The 18,641-nt window shown below is 38.6% G+C and overlaps 1 protein-coding gene across 1 annotated transcript in view; it reads right to left on the bottom strand.

Annotated features, from left to right (window-relative positions):
- Positions 1-18,641, bottom strand: part of LOC111158330 (heparan sulfate-glucosamine 3-sulfotransferase 5) — a 161,586-nt gene that overhangs the window by 90,439 nt on the left and 52,506 nt on the right. The window contains exon 3 of the mRNA XM_022520307.1: positions 12,513-12,625. The gene's annotated coding sequence lies outside the window, so the exon portion shown is untranslated. The remainder of the gene's footprint in view (positions 1-12,512; positions 12,626-18,641) is intronic.

Genomic DNA, 18,641 nt, shown 5'->3' with positions numbered 1-18,641 from the left:
TTCTATAATGCAAAGGTGAATGTCCAACCAGTGATGCACACCCATAAAGAGAGAAAAAAAAAAAGCAGGATCAAAAGTGGTATGTACTTGGTAGTTGTTGTATTTTGTACTTCTGGTATTTAAGTCTTAAAGTATGTATTTAATAGGTCTTAGTGCAACTGTCTTACTAATACAGCCATGTAACGTGCTATTTAGTAACATATTCATCTGGAATTCTCTCAACTTTTAGTTATGTTTCCATTTATTATTTGGACCCTAACTGGCTCAAAGCCAGCCTCTATCTCAGGGAAGTCTCCACAGATCCCCTTACTACGAAATCAGGTGGTTACCCTTCTCAGTACTCAGCTTAGTTCACATCCTTGGCAGTATCAGACACTAATGGCCGTTCACTCCCTTCTGGAAACATTTTATCCTGTTGGTGATCATGATACCCACACTCTTCAGATTTTCCCACCACTTCTGTGGCTCTTCTTTCTCAGTGTCCCTTGAGGTTCCTCTCCTTCCGTCTCTATCTCACAGAACGGCTTTTCCTCAGGTCTCTGGTCTAGGCCACTCTCTTCTCTCTCTACACTCTGTTGAAGCAGGCTGCCTTATGTGCCCAGCTGCTGCAATTACCCGTGCTAGTTCCACCTTCATTTAAGATTTCTCTCCTGAACGCAAAGCTAGTTATTTAGTACTTACTGGCCTTTGGCACTTAGATAACACAGGTGCTTCACTCTTCATAGGACCCAGAGGAATACATCCATCTTTCACCTCCACTTTCTCTTCCTGCTGCATTGCTTCCTTTAGTGACTACCATGACTATCCATCCCATTGTCCGAGCTAAGCGTATGTGCATGATCCTAGATTTCCAAGTGTGATGCTTTTTATCATTTTTCTTCTCCCCTTCCTACTGTGGAGACCTCAGACCACGGTTACCCTCTACCTTGTTCACTCTCTTTACCTCCTACCTGGCTCCTGTCCATCCAATCCATTCTTCACTGTGCACCAACAATGGTGTTTCCAATATACAAATGTGATCTTGATACTCAAATTCAAAATCTGGTCTGACACTCAAATTTAAAACCATTCAATAGGGGCACCTGGGTGGCTCAGTGGGTTAAGCCACTGCCTTCGGCTCAGGTCATGATCTCAGGGTTCTGGGATGGAGTCCTGCATCGGGCTCTCTGCTCAGCAGGGAGCCTGCTTCCCTCTCTCTCTCTCTGCCTGCCTCTCTGTCTACTTGTGATCTCTCTCTGTCAAATAAATAAATAAAATCTTTAAAAAAAAATAAAATAAAACCATTCAATAGCTTTTTGTTACCCTCAGGCTAATGTCCAAGGTCCAAAGACCAGTTCATGTGGCCTTAATGGACTGGTTCCTCCTTGCCTTTTTAGCCTTCCCTCTTTCTTCCTGACACTTCCCACCACCCCCCCACCTCCCCTCTCCAACTTAGCCTTCTCAGCTTCAGTCTTTCTGAAAATCTTCATCTCTCTAATGTTGTTTCCACTGCCTGGTATGTTTTTTTCCCAACATTCTTATTCCTCTCTTACCTGGTCAGTTCCTGTGCATCTGTCAACTGTGAATGGAATGTCACTTCCTCCAGAAAGCCTTCCTGGAGTGAAGTGCCCTGCTGTGCAGCTGGTACTGTCTGAACCTCCCATTTACTCTGTGTCCGACTGACTTGGACTGCCTGAGGACTTGCAAGTCATGTCAGCTTTGTGTGCCCAGGGGTGGTGTCTGCCCTGTTTGTGGTGGAGCAACTGAGTCAAATATTTTTGACTCAAAAGTTTTTGTGGAAACGTTAATACAAGAAAGGATAAAATCTAGTGGTTGAGTTCCCATTGGCTTTATAGCATGTCTGCCTACCTTCTAGAAGCATGAGCAACAGAATCTTTATTATCTTTAGACAGAGGTTGGAGGAACACCCGTCATAAAATTAAAAAACAAGCAAACAGAACATAATAAAAAAAATAAAAAGAAAAGAAGAAAGAGAAACAAACAAACTACAATACCACCCAACAGCTACTGAGTCTCTTGTGTAGGCACTGCTCATAGAGCTTCACCTGCACTGTCTCTTTGTCCTCACACTGACCTATGAGGCAGGGGCCATTATTTTCTCCAATTACAGATGAAGAAAATGTTGCTAAGAGAGATAAACAATTTGGCCAAAGTCAGTTGGCAGAGACAAGATTACATGAAACCCCGAAGTGACCCCCCCCCCACCAAAGAAACCCCATGCAATAAAATGGATGCGTTCAACAAAATGTACTGAATACTTGTTTTGTGTAAAATGCCATAATAGATGTATCGGTACAAACCCTGTGCTACTTTTCTCCAGTGAAAATAACCAGGAACGGTGAAGAGTGGTGCTGTTTTGCATTTGGCCAGTTACTACCATCAGCCTGGCAAGAAATACACTCCGTACATGGAAGGATATGACTGGGTGAACCAGAAAACTCTCCAGCTTTTCTGTACCAGATACTGTAATTTCATTATTTAGCACCACATGTGAATGCTCAGGTTCATTAACAGTCAAATCCAGATGCAAATGCAAATGGAGAAATATAATGGAAAACCAAACAGCAGATTTTCATTATCTGCCTTTTGTGTGAATCCATGCCAGTGTTCTCTTTTGTAAACAAGCACTGAATTGCAGTATTTCAGGCCTGATAGAAACCTAGAAATTACTTACCCCGGTCCTCCCAAGTATTTTTAAGCTTAAAGTCCAAAGGAAAAGAACTAGTAAATGTAAGAGATTGCCAGGACTCAGGAAAACTGGGTGGCCGTATCTACGAAACCTGAACCCGTACCTACCCTGAGGTCCGGCCCAATATTCCAAAAAAAATCCCCCCCCCCCCCAAAAAAAAAAACCCCAAAAAGATGCTTTTATTTTTCACCAAATAACACAGATGGAAATGCTAACACAGCAGTTTTGTTTTTGTTTTTTGCAATGACCCCATACTGGAATCAATCCAGTGAACATCAATAGTAGACTAGGCAAATAAACACATGAACTAAACCACATAGCGATGAAAACAAACTACAATCATGTGCAAACCATGCGGATTAATCTCAGAAACATGATGTTGAACAAAAAAAGTCATAATTTTATCATGACTTTGCTTATACAAATTTCAAAAAACTGTCTAGCCTAATGTATGATGTCAATAGTAGGAAGAACGGTAGGGGAGGGCTGGGGAGTGATCAGCTGAGAGAGGAAATGTTGAAACAGTGGTGATGTCTGTCTCTTGTTTTTTTTTTTTTTTTTTTTTTAAGATTTTATTTCACAGAGATCACAAGTAGGCAGAGAGAGAGGGGGAAGCAGGCTCCCCACTGAGCAGAGAGCCTGATACAGGGCTCCATCCCAGGACCGTGGGATCATGACCTGAGCCAAAGGCAGACGCTTAACCTATTGAGCCAACCAGGCGCCCCTGTCTCTAGCTTTGAGTGTCGATTACATAAGTATGTTCACTTCGCAACAACCCACTGAGCTGTGTGCTTATTACATGTGCATCTTTTTTACTGCATGTCTGTTATAAGTCAGCAAAATCATACCCCTTTCTCTGCAAAAGGAGAAACTTTGGCACTTCCTGTTATCCATCTCCTCCATTATCAAGAAATTCTCAGGCACACGGGAAAAACTTAAGAATGTTGTGAATCTTATTCTGCTAAAACTAACATTTGCTTCAGTCATGTCAACAAAAATAAATACTTCAATATTGAAAACATTTGCTAAAAAAACAAATGTGTTTGATGAGAAAACAAAAAACAGTATTTCCTTTGGCAAGCATTTGTTGGATTGGAGGTAGCAAATGTAAAACTTCCAAGTTGTTACTGAATTTGCTTCTTTGCTCAGTTTACTCAAGAGTCAGAATTTTTGTGGAGTTGTATTTTTTTTTAAACTATAGGCATAAAAATAATTGTAACAGAAATAAAAAAGACTGAATTTCTAAACTGTTGCTCTGGCCATGTCCCAACTATGAACAGCTGTGTAATGTTTGGCATATAATGAGCATTAAAAATATATTTGCTCTATGAATAAAGGTACACTCCACTGGGCACTTGGTAGAATGTTTCTCATCTATCTTTGTCACAGACAGGTACAATGAGTATTTTTTAAGTACCTGGTAAAGAGGAAATTACCCATACTTCTTTACTATTTTATTAAATATATAATAGAGAATAATGACTGAAAAAAATAAATCTCCATCATAGTGCTAATTACTATTATTTACAAAACACCTGTAAATGACAGAGTATCACTAAATTATTTATGAAGAAAGACATCATTTAAGATAAAGAAGTTTTATTAAAGAAAAACTTGGAAGTCATTAAGACCTTAGAAAAATGAACCAAAAAAATCTCCCGCCAACTGAATTTAAGGAAAAAATTGAGAGTAGTATCACTCTCCCTGGAAGTCTTCATACATTAAATTGGTGTCAAGAAAACCTTAGAAAATATTAGCTTTCAGGAAAAAAAAAAAACACTTGCAATTTATATTTTCTACTTTTAAGTAGTATATTCTTACTGTGACTCTAAAATCTGTCCAAACTCCCCATTAACATTTTAAAAGAAAGTTCTCCAGTTCTTACCAAACAGAAATAAATAACACCTGACAACAGCATTAGGGAACATAAACATAAAATTACCTGTTATTAAAAACTAAGCACATTTTTCTCAAAGAAATATATTACTCAGCTGTAAAGTAGTATGTTTGCCATTCACACTAATGTTTCAACATTATGGTTCAATCTTCTAAAAAGCTGACACGGAAAATAATGATGTAATAAACTAATTCATCATAATGTGGAAAAGAAACCGCTGGAATAAATTGTAATAACCTTTCAAAAACTAGCAGCTTTTAAAAGTATTAATTTCTACTCCAGATAATTGGAAAGGACACCTGGGTGGGTAGGCAATATTTTTTATGGGATTGCTCTGTCAGGAGCTCAGATTGTCTCTGGACTCAGCAATGATCATTTAGCACTAAATGACAGTGAATCTTGCAAATAGGTCTTCCTAGATGGTGTTTGCCATAAATTACCAAAGTCAACTCCCCTCAAGGTCAGCCATATGAGAGGGCAGGTATCAAACGGCCTTCGTGGAGACCCGGAGTGGTCCTCGGGTTTCTCATAAATGGACAATAGTTGTGTTGGCTGCCATAAAATCAACTTAATGGACTGACAACATAAATTACCATCAAACTTTGACAACATCCGTCCCTAGAAAACAGCTGAAGAATGCTTTTATATCAAAGCTGGAGAAAATGGATAACAAAATGCTTTGCTCTATACCAGATCATAAATATTTTTAACAATTCTAAGTGGAGAATGAATTAATATTAGAAGCTACAATATGTTTTACTTGAGGCATTAAAAACAGCATCTAAGTAATATTAAAATGACACTTGCTTTTTGAAGTAACTAAGATATATCATTGTAATGCAATGGAGAGAGAGAGTGTGTGTGTGTGTATGTGTACACGTGCATGCATGTGTGTGTGTGTGTTTTCTAGGTAAGAAGGCTACATTTGCCTGGCACTGGGTATTTCACTAAACCTAGATAACTAAAAAGATTATCGATGTCTTTCTAGTTTTATTTTGACCTCTCTGGTTCAGTGGACCCACAGGTAAGATAGGTTCTTGAGCTCTGCTCAGTATTTGGGATCAATCATTAATTCACTTTCTTTATGGCTCAGTTTTTCCATTTGTGAAGTACAACAATTACTATACACGGACATTACGAAGACAATGGAATTAGTCCTAGCAGGAAAGCACCGAATAAGCTCTAAACTGCTAGAGAATCATATTAATATATTTGTGAAAATAATGTACTCCAGACAAGCAATTAATGACTTTTTGAAAGTCAATTTGGTAAACAAAACAAAACAAAACAAAAAAACCAACAACAGGTGAACTATGAAATTGAAATTTTGGGGGTAAGTTAAACATGATTGTTTATTTGACTTTTCATTACTCATCTAATTATGCTTCCATCCTAGAACTGCAGTCGTTACTGTTAGTAGTCACAGTAGCAGGAGTAGTACAACATAAAGCTACAATTACTCTCCCAGGCATTTTTATAATTGTATTTATTATCTCTTGGAAATCAGAACTTCACTGCAGATTTTGCTAAAAGAAATACTACAGGGAATAAAAGCAAGATGTTCCTGGCACCCAGTGGCACCTCAAACCATGAATAGTGTGTATAATGTCAGTGAACTCTATATACTTCGTGAAATATAAAAGTTCCCAAACAGAACGTAAACTTGGTATATTTTGTGTCTTTCTCTCCCACATATCGTCGTCACCTTCTCTCCTGTCCTTCTCTGCACTATCTCTTGCATTTACTCTTTCCCTCTATCCCATTGTCACTTCTGTCTACAACCTCATCACCTTAGAACTGAATTACTGTGGTAGTTTCTCTGCTCCTGTTCTCTACCAATCCATCCTGCCGACTCCTGCCAAATTCATCTTTTTTAGAGCACTCTTTTAATTATGTCATTCTTCTGCTCAAAAATTTTCAATGAGTTCCCATCACCTGGAGGCCAAAGGCCAGAGTCTTTAGCTAGAATCAAAGCCTTTGACTATCTGGCCTCACCTCCTTCTCTAATCTCATCTTTTCCAGTTCTCCTGCACAAAACTACGGGATAATAAATGCCCCTGCTGCTTGGCCACTTCTACCATAGCTCCTGTCTGGCAGGTACCATCCATCCTCTCTGCCGAGCCAGTTGCCTTCCTTCTATGAAGACTTTTTCACTACTTCAACCCATAGTCAGCACCTCCAGCCATGAAACTGGAACACCCACTGTTTTATTTTTTTTTTTGAGATTTTATTTATTTATTTATTTATTTGTCAGAGAGAGAGAGAGAGAGAGAGAGAGGGAGAACACAAGCAGGCAGAGAGGCAGGCAGAGGCAGAGAGAGAAGCAGACTCCCCACTGAGCAAGGAGCCCGATGCGGGACTCGATCCCAGGACCCTGGGATCATGACTTGAGCCGAAGGCAGCGGCTTAACCAACTGAGCCACCCAGGCGTCCCTGTTTGGTTTTTTGTTTTGGTATTAAAATGATTTATTTCACTGTTGCAATATGGCTTAACTTCAGTTGTCATTGCTTAATGGTTTCCTAGTCTTTTCTCCTTAATTAATTTGTAAAACTCTTTAAAGGGTAGTGGTGTTTGTGTTCTTATTATCTGCCAATCTCCCTAGCATGAAGTTATGAAAATAGTTAGCAATCAGTAGACACTTGTTTAATGAATGAATGCAAAATGCCTCACTAGGCTTCCTGCAATATTAGCATGAAAGCTACTCAGTTGTGCTGGTAACTTGTGGTATTCCAGAGCAGCAATTTCTGTATGTGAGCCTAATAAATCTGTTTTCATATTTAAGTTCTTAGTGAAATTCTAGATTATGAAATATAAGTCGATCACATGAGATTTTATAATGCTACAATATGACTTTAATGTAAACTTGGGCACCATTAGGATAAACACAAAGTAGTGCATATTCATTGAATTAATACTCATTTTCTGAAAATTCCTTAGCCACAGAAAGCTCAGTAACTTCTAAACAAAACTAAAATCATTCTTAGAATAAATTTAGAGAAAAAACAGTAGAGAAAAAACAGTATGCAGCAGTGCAGAATCTTTATTTTATAAATCAGAAATGTATTTTAGTTTATAATATTCTGCAGAAAGAATATGGATTTTGGAACTCAACAAGACCTGGCTTGGCAACTCTGTTCTGCTGCTTACTGGGCGTGCCATCTTGGATCTGTGACTCAATGCCTTTGAACTCTAAAATTCTCACAAGGCAAAAGAAAATATTAATATCCAATTCACTTGAAAAACCTGAGATGAATGAACTCCTTTTGAGCTGTTAATGAGGCTAATGAATTCAAGGGCACCTGTGGCACCTACCCCCACATCTGGCACATTAATAAATGGTAGCTATGATTATCATTTTTGTTTTGAGAGCTTTTCTTTTGACTCCTTACTTCCTATTGCCTATGGAGGAATATGGCTTCCCCAGTAGTTAAAGAGTATGAGTACAGGAGTCTAAAACATCTTTAACTTGGGGAACTACCATTTACTAGTTTATTAATCTATTTACTAACGGATCTGAGCTCCAGTTGCATAGGTGGGTATATGAAGAAAACAAAATCTTGCAGGGACATTCTAAAAATTCAAAGTGATATATTTTAAAGTGTCTAGCATAGAACAAGCACTCTATTACAGTAGATATTATAATTCTTATGAGTCTTCTCTCAGGTGCTATCCTGCCCTGTGTTAAAGAACCTATGTTCATGAGTATTTTTAAAGTAAAAGTAGGAAAATTTTCCTCCATTATATTTCACATCTTTGCAGAAAAACATAACTTGATATCATAAATGTTATTCTTATAAATAATATTTGTATAATGACTTATAGTGTACAAAATACCTTTACAGGGGCACCTGGGTGGCTCAGTGGGTTAAAGCCTCTGCCTTCAGCTCAGGTCATGATCCCAGGGTCCTGGCATCCGGCTCTCTGCTCTCTCTGCTCAGCAGGGAGCCTGCTTCCTCCACTCTCTCTGCCTGCCTCTCTGCCTACTTGTGATCTCTGTCTGCCAAATAAATAAATAAAATCTTTAAAAAAACAAACAAACCTCTATAACTTGAGACAATGCTCTAAAAGTGTTCCCCAAATTAACCACTCTTTGCTGTGATTACTCCAATCATTATTCTGGCAACCCATTCTACCATCAAGATGTTTAATTATGAACAATAATGATAAACTTCAAATATTAAGGCAGCTACTTAAAAGTTAAATGTGTTATGTCATAGGCCTATGTTTTTAGAAATCCTTGGCAGTTGAAATTGGTTAGATGAAACTGAGTGACTGGTTACAGATTCTCCATCTCAGCAGTGGAAGCCTTCTCCAGTCAAGCTTTAACAAGAGACACTTCCAGAAGTGCCTTCTTAATTTCTCTTTGACTTCTTGAATATTGTTTAAAGTATCAGTTAGGTATGCCACTGTTGTCACTGAGGTTAAAATACAATTTAAAAAAATCTGGTAGGTGGTTTCTGGAACTTATTATGTAAACAAATGAAAAGTAAAAATATGGGTAACTTTCTTAACATCATGGATTAGATCAGATGCTGAGATTAATGACTACTTATCTAAACTCAGAAGACATGCAATTAAATGCTCAAGAATAGAAAGCACTTTACAGTTCATAAGACAAAGATGTTTCTGCCAGCATAGTAACTTAACTGAAGCACATACTTTAAACTCACCAAACACATCACTTCCCTCAATGTTTACAAGGTCAAAACCAGACATCAGCCACAACCTGAAGTGTACTGAGTTGCTCTGAACAACTTTTGGACGGATCGCTTCAAGAAGCAGCAGGCTGGTTCCCACTAAGGCCCCTGGGGTGTTCCATACACACATGTACTTTGAGAACCAATGTTTAAGGACAGCATTACTATGTTTTTTGTTTTTTTGTTTTTTTTTTTTAAAGATTTTATTTATTTATTTATTTGAGAGAGAGAGAGAGACAGATAGTGACAGAGATAGCAAGAGAGAGAGAGAGCACAAGTGGGGAGGAGAGCGAGAAGCAGTCTCCCGCCTTACAGGGAGCCTGATGTGGGGCTGGATCCCAGGACTCTGGGATCAGGACCTGAGCTGAAGGCAGACGCTTAACTTACCGAGCCACCCAGGCCCCCGCAGGACAGCATTACTCTTAATCCTTCAGATGAGCAGCCTAACAACAACCGTTCTTTACGCAAGGTATACAGCTCCTGATGCAATCGTCCTCGTTTCCACTGTTTTATCCTCTATTCAGTCCTTTTACCCTCTATTCAGTCTAGTAATTGTGGCCATTATACTTACATTTTAAAACACGATGTGACATATGATATGGGTAACCGCCACTTCGTGACTGATGACTGAGAGCACTGAGCTGGCATTAGTACTAGAGCAGTCTTTCCTAGCTCTGCCTCCAAAATCCCTACAAAGGCAGGCCATTTGCTTGTTTTTGGCCTTTGCTTTCTTTCGCTGCCTGGCATATCAATCAAACCACTCGGGGGGCTTCTAAACTCTCTCAGTGTCTATTTTTACCAGACGCATTAACTAGAGCTTATGTTTATAGCATCAATGATAATTTCAAGGCTATTTTACAAACCAAATGTTTTGATCTTCATGATAAAGTGACATGAGACGAGGAAACAGGCATGAAGAAGTTATCTGATGTGCCTGAGTCACTTGAAGCTAGTGTCCAAATCGAGTACCGCCGTCCTGACACTGAACTTGGGCTCAATTCACCCCCATCACACTTCAACATTTGTTGGTCTTTGGATTGGACTTAACGTGGGAAATTCTTTTCACTAGTTGTGTGATTTTTACATATATTGGTTAGACCCTGAATTTTAGCTTCCTTGTCAGTAAATGGGGGATAACAATACCTAATTCATAGAGTTACTTTGATGGTTAAATGAAATGGTATATGTAAAGTAAAAATTCTAGAATAAGGCAAGTGCTCAAAAATGTTAGTCCTTCCAATCCCTTCTTGTTGAGTCTTCACCTAAAGCTAGCTCCTTTAGGTCTACAGAGGATCTTTGAAGTTACTTTCTAAACCAGTGGTGGGCCAGGAGAGCTGAGTATATTACTGTATCACTAGGATGGCAACACTTCATTGAACCAAGGATTTATCAGTCATCTACTATATCCTAGCACAGTGCTAAGTACTACAGATGCACAAAGAAGTAGCAGCAGCCAAGGAATTTTGGCAGTGACAAGAACCAGACTTGATTTCCTAGAAAATAAAGATACTCCAGGAGGGGCTAGTATGCCAAGTTTAACAGGATTTTTTGAAAATTCTCCCAAATAATTTCAAATAGAATAAAATGATTTAAAAGCTTATACATATTAGAGTTTACTTCTGAATGGCACATTCAGCCAAACCCCAAAGTGTTATTACTACAGGCAGTGGTACTGTGTCCAAACCATATTATGACATGGGGTGAGGAAAGGAGCATGGAAGAGCCAATCTCAAAGGGACCTAGGAAAGAAAAGTTTAAAAATGTGTGAGGTGTTTTGCTTTGTTTCCATGACTTGAGTCACCTAGATTATAAAATACCCTAGGGCAAAACTATCCCTTTGGTATTTTCTCTATCTTTCTCCTTGAGTGCCTGGGAACAGAAATATTTGTTGAGTTGAATTTTAGCCTCTGAGTCAAACCAGACAGACAACCTAAAAAAAGGTAATTACAATTCCACCACATTTGGATTAGCCCATAAGAAAAGTATTTATAGGCAACTAAAACATGGCACATTGAAAAGATTTTTCAAGGTCAAGGCTGGTGAAATCTTAGCATAATTTTGTTTAAGCTATACATTGCATCGTTAGCAACAGTAAGTCGTGTATGAGGCAATGTGTAGTGCGAAACAACGCAGCGTTTAAGGTCAGACAAGTTGGCTCTCATTCTGCCTCTTCTTGTGATTTTAGGCAATGACCAGACCTCTCAGAGCCATAGATTTCCTCCTTTTAGAATGGGAATAATGCAATCTACCTTATGACATCATTGAAAACCTTAATTGAGATGGACTATTACATGTATGCACAGTAATTACTCGGTAACAATTTTGAGCGTTGAATACATATTAGACTATTCAAAGCACTTTTTATATAACTGGTTTAAACTTTACCATAACTCCAAGGGATGGATGTATTAATTATTCCCATTTTAGAGATAAGGAAATTGAGGCACAGAAAGTTTTCTGAAGAACCTTGCCACGGCCAGTTACTAGCTGGCTGAGTGGGAGCTCAAGCTCAGGCTCAGGCAGTCTCGCTGCGGATCTGTGTTCTCACCATCTTGCTTTGCTTTGTCCCCTTGCTGGCAGAGCAGCTCATTACATGCCCACTACTCCTCACCCTGGATTCTGGTATAAAAAATTCAACAGTTCCCACCTTTCCAGAAATAGTTACACCGAGGATGCAGGGCACATGCATAAGGAGAGACAAAGTCATACACAACACAAGATGTCAAACGTCAGAGCGCAGTATAACTACAAGTTCTATGGCGGGTTCGAAGGAAGGACATAACTGGGATGGAAAATTGGCAGGCACGCTTTTTTTGATGTAGGTGGAACTTGACTTAGGTCTTAGAGGAAAAGCAGAACTAAAACCAGGAAGGAGGATTTGGGAAAGTTATTTCAGATAGCCGAGACAGCAAGGACAGAGACGCTCTGTGTTAGGGATATAAGGCTTGGTGTCAGGGGGAAGGTTTCTCCATGGGATCACTGAGACTGGAGAACAGGAGGCACTTTAAAAACATTTTTTAGAACGTTTGAGAAGCCCAGAAAGGAGGAAGGACCTCTCATGGAAGAGCCACCGGGGGTTTCTGAAAGGCGGTGTATCTGCATGAATGGTGCCATGTCATGCCAAGTAGTGCTTTTCCAAAGGCCGATGAGATGGCAGATGTGTAACCCATGGGGTGGGAGGACCGAAAGTTCCATCACCGAGAGCATGTTAGTCCTCGGGACACATACCTACATTCAGACACTTCGCAAGGATCCCGCGATGATTATCTGCTTGGTGGATGTTCCATGGCCTCCTCTCACCTGCTTCCGGTCCTTTTCACTTGTTCCTTGGTTGTTAGCACCTGGGGGTAGAGATGGAGAAAAAGTGATTTTCCAGTTAGTCTTTTATTTTTTATTTTTAATTTAATTTTTTTGTTGTTGTTGCTGTCCCTCACTAGCAGTGGGTAAAAATATGTTATGGGAAGAAGTATATTTTGGATGATCAGATTTCCTTCTTTCTTCTTTAAAGGGTGCTTCCAGGGCCTTTATTAAACAATTTGCAGATGAACAGCAGAGCTTACATTTGAGCCTAACCCTGGAATATGTAACTGTTAATTCCCTTGGAGTAGAGATGGACTTGTAAGTTGGGGACTGCCCACATGCACTTTCAGATAATGTTCCTGCAGCAGAACCTTGTTTCTGTGATTGAAGTTTTTAGGTGACAGAGGTTAAATGTACTCTCCTTAAAGATGCCCACATTGTGTATCTCCAGACTGTCTTTTAGAGCTGTATGATGATTATCCATACAAATCATTTTTACCTTTCTTTCCTACTACTTGAATATATTAAGCACTTACTGCTTTTTCCTAAGTTGAATATAGAACACTAGGAGACCTGAGTAATTCTCTAGCTGCAGAGTACATGTTTGGCTCTGAAACTAGAGTGTTGTATTAGATTAAAAAAGAAAGAAAGAAGAAGATGAGGAAATTAAACAGATTGCAATGAAACAGGTTTGCAACGCCAAACTTTTTTTTAAGTAATATTTCATTGTTTTTTTCCTCAGGCTATTATTAAAAGTATATATGACATCTAAATAGATTGCAAGACCCAGTCCCAATATATCATTATCACTAATATATATTTAATAGTAGATATAAAGATTATTCTGGTCCCAAATGGCCAGAATATTCATCTTTTACACACACATACTTTTTTTTTTAAGTTTTGCTTTTTTTCTTAAAAAAAAAAAATTATGTATTTCTTTTAGAGACAGAGCAAGAGAGGCACCTGGGTAACTCAGTTGGCTAAGCATCTGCCTTCAGCTCAGGTCAGGATCCCAGGGTCTTGGGATTGAGCCCCGCATCAGGCTCCCTGCTCAGTGGGGAGCCCACTTCTCCCTTTCCCTCTGTTGCTCCCCATGCTTGTGTGCGCTCTCTCTGTCAATAAATAAGTAAAATCTTTAAAAAAAAAAATTGAGAGCGAGAGCAATTGAGAGCGTGGGGGGAGGGGCAGAGGGATAAGGAGAGGGAATCCTAGGAAGACTCCACACTGAGTGTGGAGCCCGACGTGGGGCTCAATCCCAGGCCCCTGAGATCATGACCTGAGTTGAGATCAAATGGCAGATGCTTAACCAACTACACCACCCAGGCACCCCGCACCCACCACATCTTTTTCAAGAAAAAGACTTTAAAATTGTATACACTTGGCTAATTGCCGGCTACCAAATCTCTTGTATCTCTTCTCTGATTAACATACGTTATGTGTTACGTCTAGTTCTTCCACTTGAATCTCATTCTCCACCTCACTATCCCAGCACTGCCCAAACAGTTCCAGAGAAACCAGAGAACTAGTAGAAAAAAAGTACATTAGGTTTTTTTTCAGGATATGGCACACATCAGTAGTGGCTACTTATTAGCCAGAAAACTGGATCCATTGCTTGTGAGAACCTCTCACGTGCTCATAGGCTGCTGACCTCAACGTGAGACAGAGGAAAACAAAGCCTCAACCACTCTGCTTCTCAATTTGTTTGAGAAGCTAGAATTATTTCTAAAGTTCCCAAATAAACAGAAATCATTATAATTATGAATAATTAAAATGCTAAACTCAAGAGGGCACTCAACATTCGTTACATTGCAGAACTCATCCCCTAAGGGTAGTACCTTCAATTAGTTCAGTTTTTACAACAGAAGAAAAATGTGACAATCAGTAATTGCAGGTATTTAGCACAAAGAACAAAACAAGCTAACTTGCCTTTACATCACTCTCTCTCAGCCAGCAGGGGCACTGCTCTCTTTTGGATTTGTAACGTCTATACTAATTCCAGGACACAGAAAAGCAGCATTTGGCAGGAGAGCAGAACAACATCCCTCCTTCAAAGTGCTAAGGAGATGCACTTTGGCTTTATTCACTATTTGGAATAAAGTAGAAAGTATCATATAACAATAAACAGTTTCAAAAGAGAATCTTTTAAAAGATACTTTTTAAACTTATCGATACATTTACTCAACCTACAAATGTTTATTAAGCACTTAACCATGCATCATGGTTCATGCTAAGTGATAGTTACATTGCACTATAAAAACTAGCCAACGGTTATTTTTTTTTAAACATATACAAATTCCATAGAGAAATCTGAACACAGCAATATATTTTTACATTCTGACAAATATAAAGTTTGAAGTATATTGTTACTATATATAAAATGAAGCTATCCAAAGCATTATTCCTCATTATCCTTGAAGTTGTAAAAAATTATTTTAGTTTAAAAAATTAAATCACAAGTTATTCAGATTTTTCTTCCTCTGAGGCTCCTCTATGAAAAGCATAATTTTTTTCTTACAAAATATTCCCATTTTTTTGCAATAATAAACACTATTACAATTACTAGGGTTTTTCTTAGATTTTTAAAGAACTAAAATAAATGTCATGTTGGAAATGGTTTATCAAAGAGTAACCACAGTTTTGTATCTAAGAGAATGTAGCAAAGCAAATTTTTTTTGCTCTGAGTCAATTTCAAATTGACAACAATGACCCTAGAAAAGGTTATCTGCCACATTGGTGAGATACATTTTGTCTTTCATTTAAGTAGAGGAAAGAATTCATTAGAAGTGTGGTGCGAGTAGTTTCAGAATGATAAATCTCAAGTCACCAATTCCACTTTTAATGATTAGTTGCCTGAGTCTTGTATTTAATTAAAATGGTTATTTTAAATGCTTATATTTAATTTACAGATAATTAGCTGAACCTCAATGTTACTGCTTCATCCATTTTGAAATTAATTAATTTATAAAATAGCTCAAAAAGTGCTGTAAAATTTTAATATTAAGATAAATCAGGGTTCCTCTGCATTTTGTGTTGGTTTCAGTTGTAACTCATAATGAGCCATTGGTGGTAGGTATGACTGCAGGGTCTCTAGAATGGCTAATATGTAGTAGAACCCAATATTGACATGTCACTGCCATTTCCTTTGTTACACATGATATGTACTTTAACCTCTTAGGTAATAAAAGTTTATATCATCAAGGATATGACTGTTTTAACTTTAAAGGGATCTAAATTTTAGAAACTAATTCTGGCTTTAATACATTTAGGAGGAACCACTGTTTTTAGCAAACGATTCCTAAGGGTGCAACAACTGGTGTTAGAAAAAAATCTTTGAGTCAGTCTGATCATGGAACCAGAATGTGTTTTCAAGGAAATGTTCTGACCTTAACTTCTATTTAAACACATAACATAGTTTTATACCTAAGGAACCCAGAGAGAGCAGTTGGTAACGCAGGACCAGTTTTCCCTGGCTTACAGAATAGGAGGAAATTCTAACCTCCCACAAGAACTACTGAAGTGGGTTTCCTGGTGCAATGAGGAAGAGCATCCATGAGCAGCCTACTCCTTGGTGTGCTGCGCTAAGCTGTGCAAATTTGTCTATTAATGATATTGCTGTCATTTATTAGTTACTAAATAGGTGCTAACACTGACCTAAATGCCTCATGAGCTGGTTTCATTAGGCCCATTTTACAGGTGAACAAAGTGAGGCCTAGGGAGTCTAAGGCACCTGCCAAGGGCCATGTAATTAGTGGTGATGGGGGCGGATGCAAAACCGCACTCCATAGCTGTGTGTCTCACTGTCCCAGCTCACCAGCTCAGAGCTCCAAAGGAAGCATTTTCAGTTGTGAGATGCTTACCACCACCCCTGCTACCACAGCAAAAAACCTCTCCCCTGCAAAAATAGTGCGAGTTAATTAAAAGACGAAGGCACCACATTTGGCTCAGCTATTAGGATTTAAAATCTGGTGCTCCCAATATGAGTCTTCTCTCATATCAATCTACACAGAATTTTCTGGTATTTAATTAAAACCTGGTCTGGGTCTCCTACTCTTCAATGAACCCTCCTAGTGGTGGAATCTGCTCCTGCCATTCTCTGATATCAGCTCAAAACTTTTGCATCCCCTCCCACCCTTGAGGATTTTAATCCTGGGCAGGCTCAGCTTCCACGTGAAATGAAGTCACATAGACTGTTTCTCTTCTTTTCACACTAGTACAATTATGTGGCCTTCCAGGATGCCTTAAGCTATACTGTATCTCAATTACCTCAACTGCCATCTGTTTCTATTTCTTTCAGCCCTTCTCCCTGGTACCCTAAACAATGAATGATATTCCCACTGGAGAGTTAGACTTAGTGTGTTCTCTGCCAAGGATGTGGGTGACACACAGAGATACCCCTCCTATTTCAGTAAGATGATATGAGTTTGTGATCAAAACCAATTAACTATTGATTTTCAGTTTGACATTCCAACTATCCACCATTATCTTAATTCTGGAAATCCCCAGAAGATCCAAAGCATTGGATCCATCACAGATTAATCATAACGGGGAAGTACTGTGTGAGGAATGAGGAGAGGGAGACATGCAGGCACATCTGCTTTGTCAATCTTGCTAAGGCCTTTAAATGCCATCTGTTTTCCATTCTTTTCTGGCTACCATCTTTCCCTAGGTTAAAAGATTTTCCAATGACTGTGGAAAAAAACCTTGAAAACTAGTTTGAGATTTTAATTCTGTATTTCATCTGCCAAAGAGTGAACTACAGTTAGCCTCAGCAAGTGTTTCTAATAGATAAGGGAGTTGTTGCTTCACATAAAATTACACTGAGTCTAACGGTAGACATAGCCAACCATATCATCTTCATACTATCAGAAGTGTTAGTAAGTCTGAAAGGCATCCATTTTGAGGAGGGTCTAAGCTACTTTTATTTTACTTCAAATAAGGGTTATCATGGAATAAAACTGATAATTCTTTGGGGGAACAATTTTTGGAACATAAAAAAAAGTATGAAAGGGAAAATGAAACTGACGGTTGTGACTAGCAGTAAGTTCAGGCATTTTGTGTTCTTTTGTGTTTGCTTTGGAATGTTAAACAGGTCGGGTTCTTTGTAAAATAAAACATTTTATTCAGAACATTCTCCCATGAAAGCCCTCTTTGACAAAGTGTCATTTTTTGATATATTATTACATGTCTGCCCACATTTTATATTCAAAAAAGGCAAGCAATGTTTTAACAACTTTTGACAAGCGTAGGGAATTAAACTTTCACAGAATTGACTCTAAGTGTAATGCCATAGCCTGTTACATTTACTATTTTGTACTCCTTCCTGGCAGACCACAACATTTTTAATTATATCAATTTCTGGTTGAAAAAAAACCCCAGAAATTAAAGGTGTGTAATTAGAATAGAAAACTTTTAAGTCATCAATAAAATATGTTTTAAGCATATAATCCAAAATGTGTTGAGAAAAAGAGCTACAGAAACAGTAGTCAGTTAATTATAAATATGTAACAGGAGCTAAGTCAAAGAATTTTCTAGAAAACTAGTCAAGGAATCTCAAGAAATTTAGCTACCTTTTAATTAAACTTACAGGTTCCCTACCAGATCATAGATTTCAAAATCAAATCATCCTTGGTATTTTGGCAATGCAGGCTCTGCCTAATGAAAACTTCTCTTTGATACCCAATGTACCTCAAGGCAACAACCCGCCCTTCATCCTGTGTCCCTCTATGACCCTGCATGACTGCTTTCTGGTCTCTTCTGTCTCTCCTACACCCTTGCTCATTCATTCTTCTAGAGCTTCTTTCAATTTCCTGAGTACGTCAGGTTCTTGCTCTATAACAATCAGCTCAGCTAATTTCTCCTCTTCTTTTTGAACTCAGCTTAGAGGTCACTTTCCTCATGAAGATTTCCCTGACAACTCTCTCTCTCTCTCTCTAGATGTCTTTTCTTTAGAACCTATAGAATCCTGTTCTCTCCAGACTAAGTCCTTGTCATACAGTGATGTCACTGCCTCCTTATCTCCCTGGATGGCCAACAGAGTAGAAGCTCCATGAAGGC

This window comes from Enhydra lutris, unplaced genomic scaffold, assembly GCF_002288905.1.
Source record: "Enhydra lutris kenyoni isolate GAN:26980312 unplaced genomic scaffold, ASM228890v2 scaffoldscaffold58, whole genome shotgun sequence".
Classification (NCBI taxonomy): Eukaryota; Metazoa; Chordata; class Mammalia; order Carnivora; family Mustelidae; genus Enhydra; species Enhydra lutris.
The sequence above is the reverse complement of the archived record's forward strand: the minus strand, read 5'-3'. Positions and strand labels throughout refer to the sequence as shown.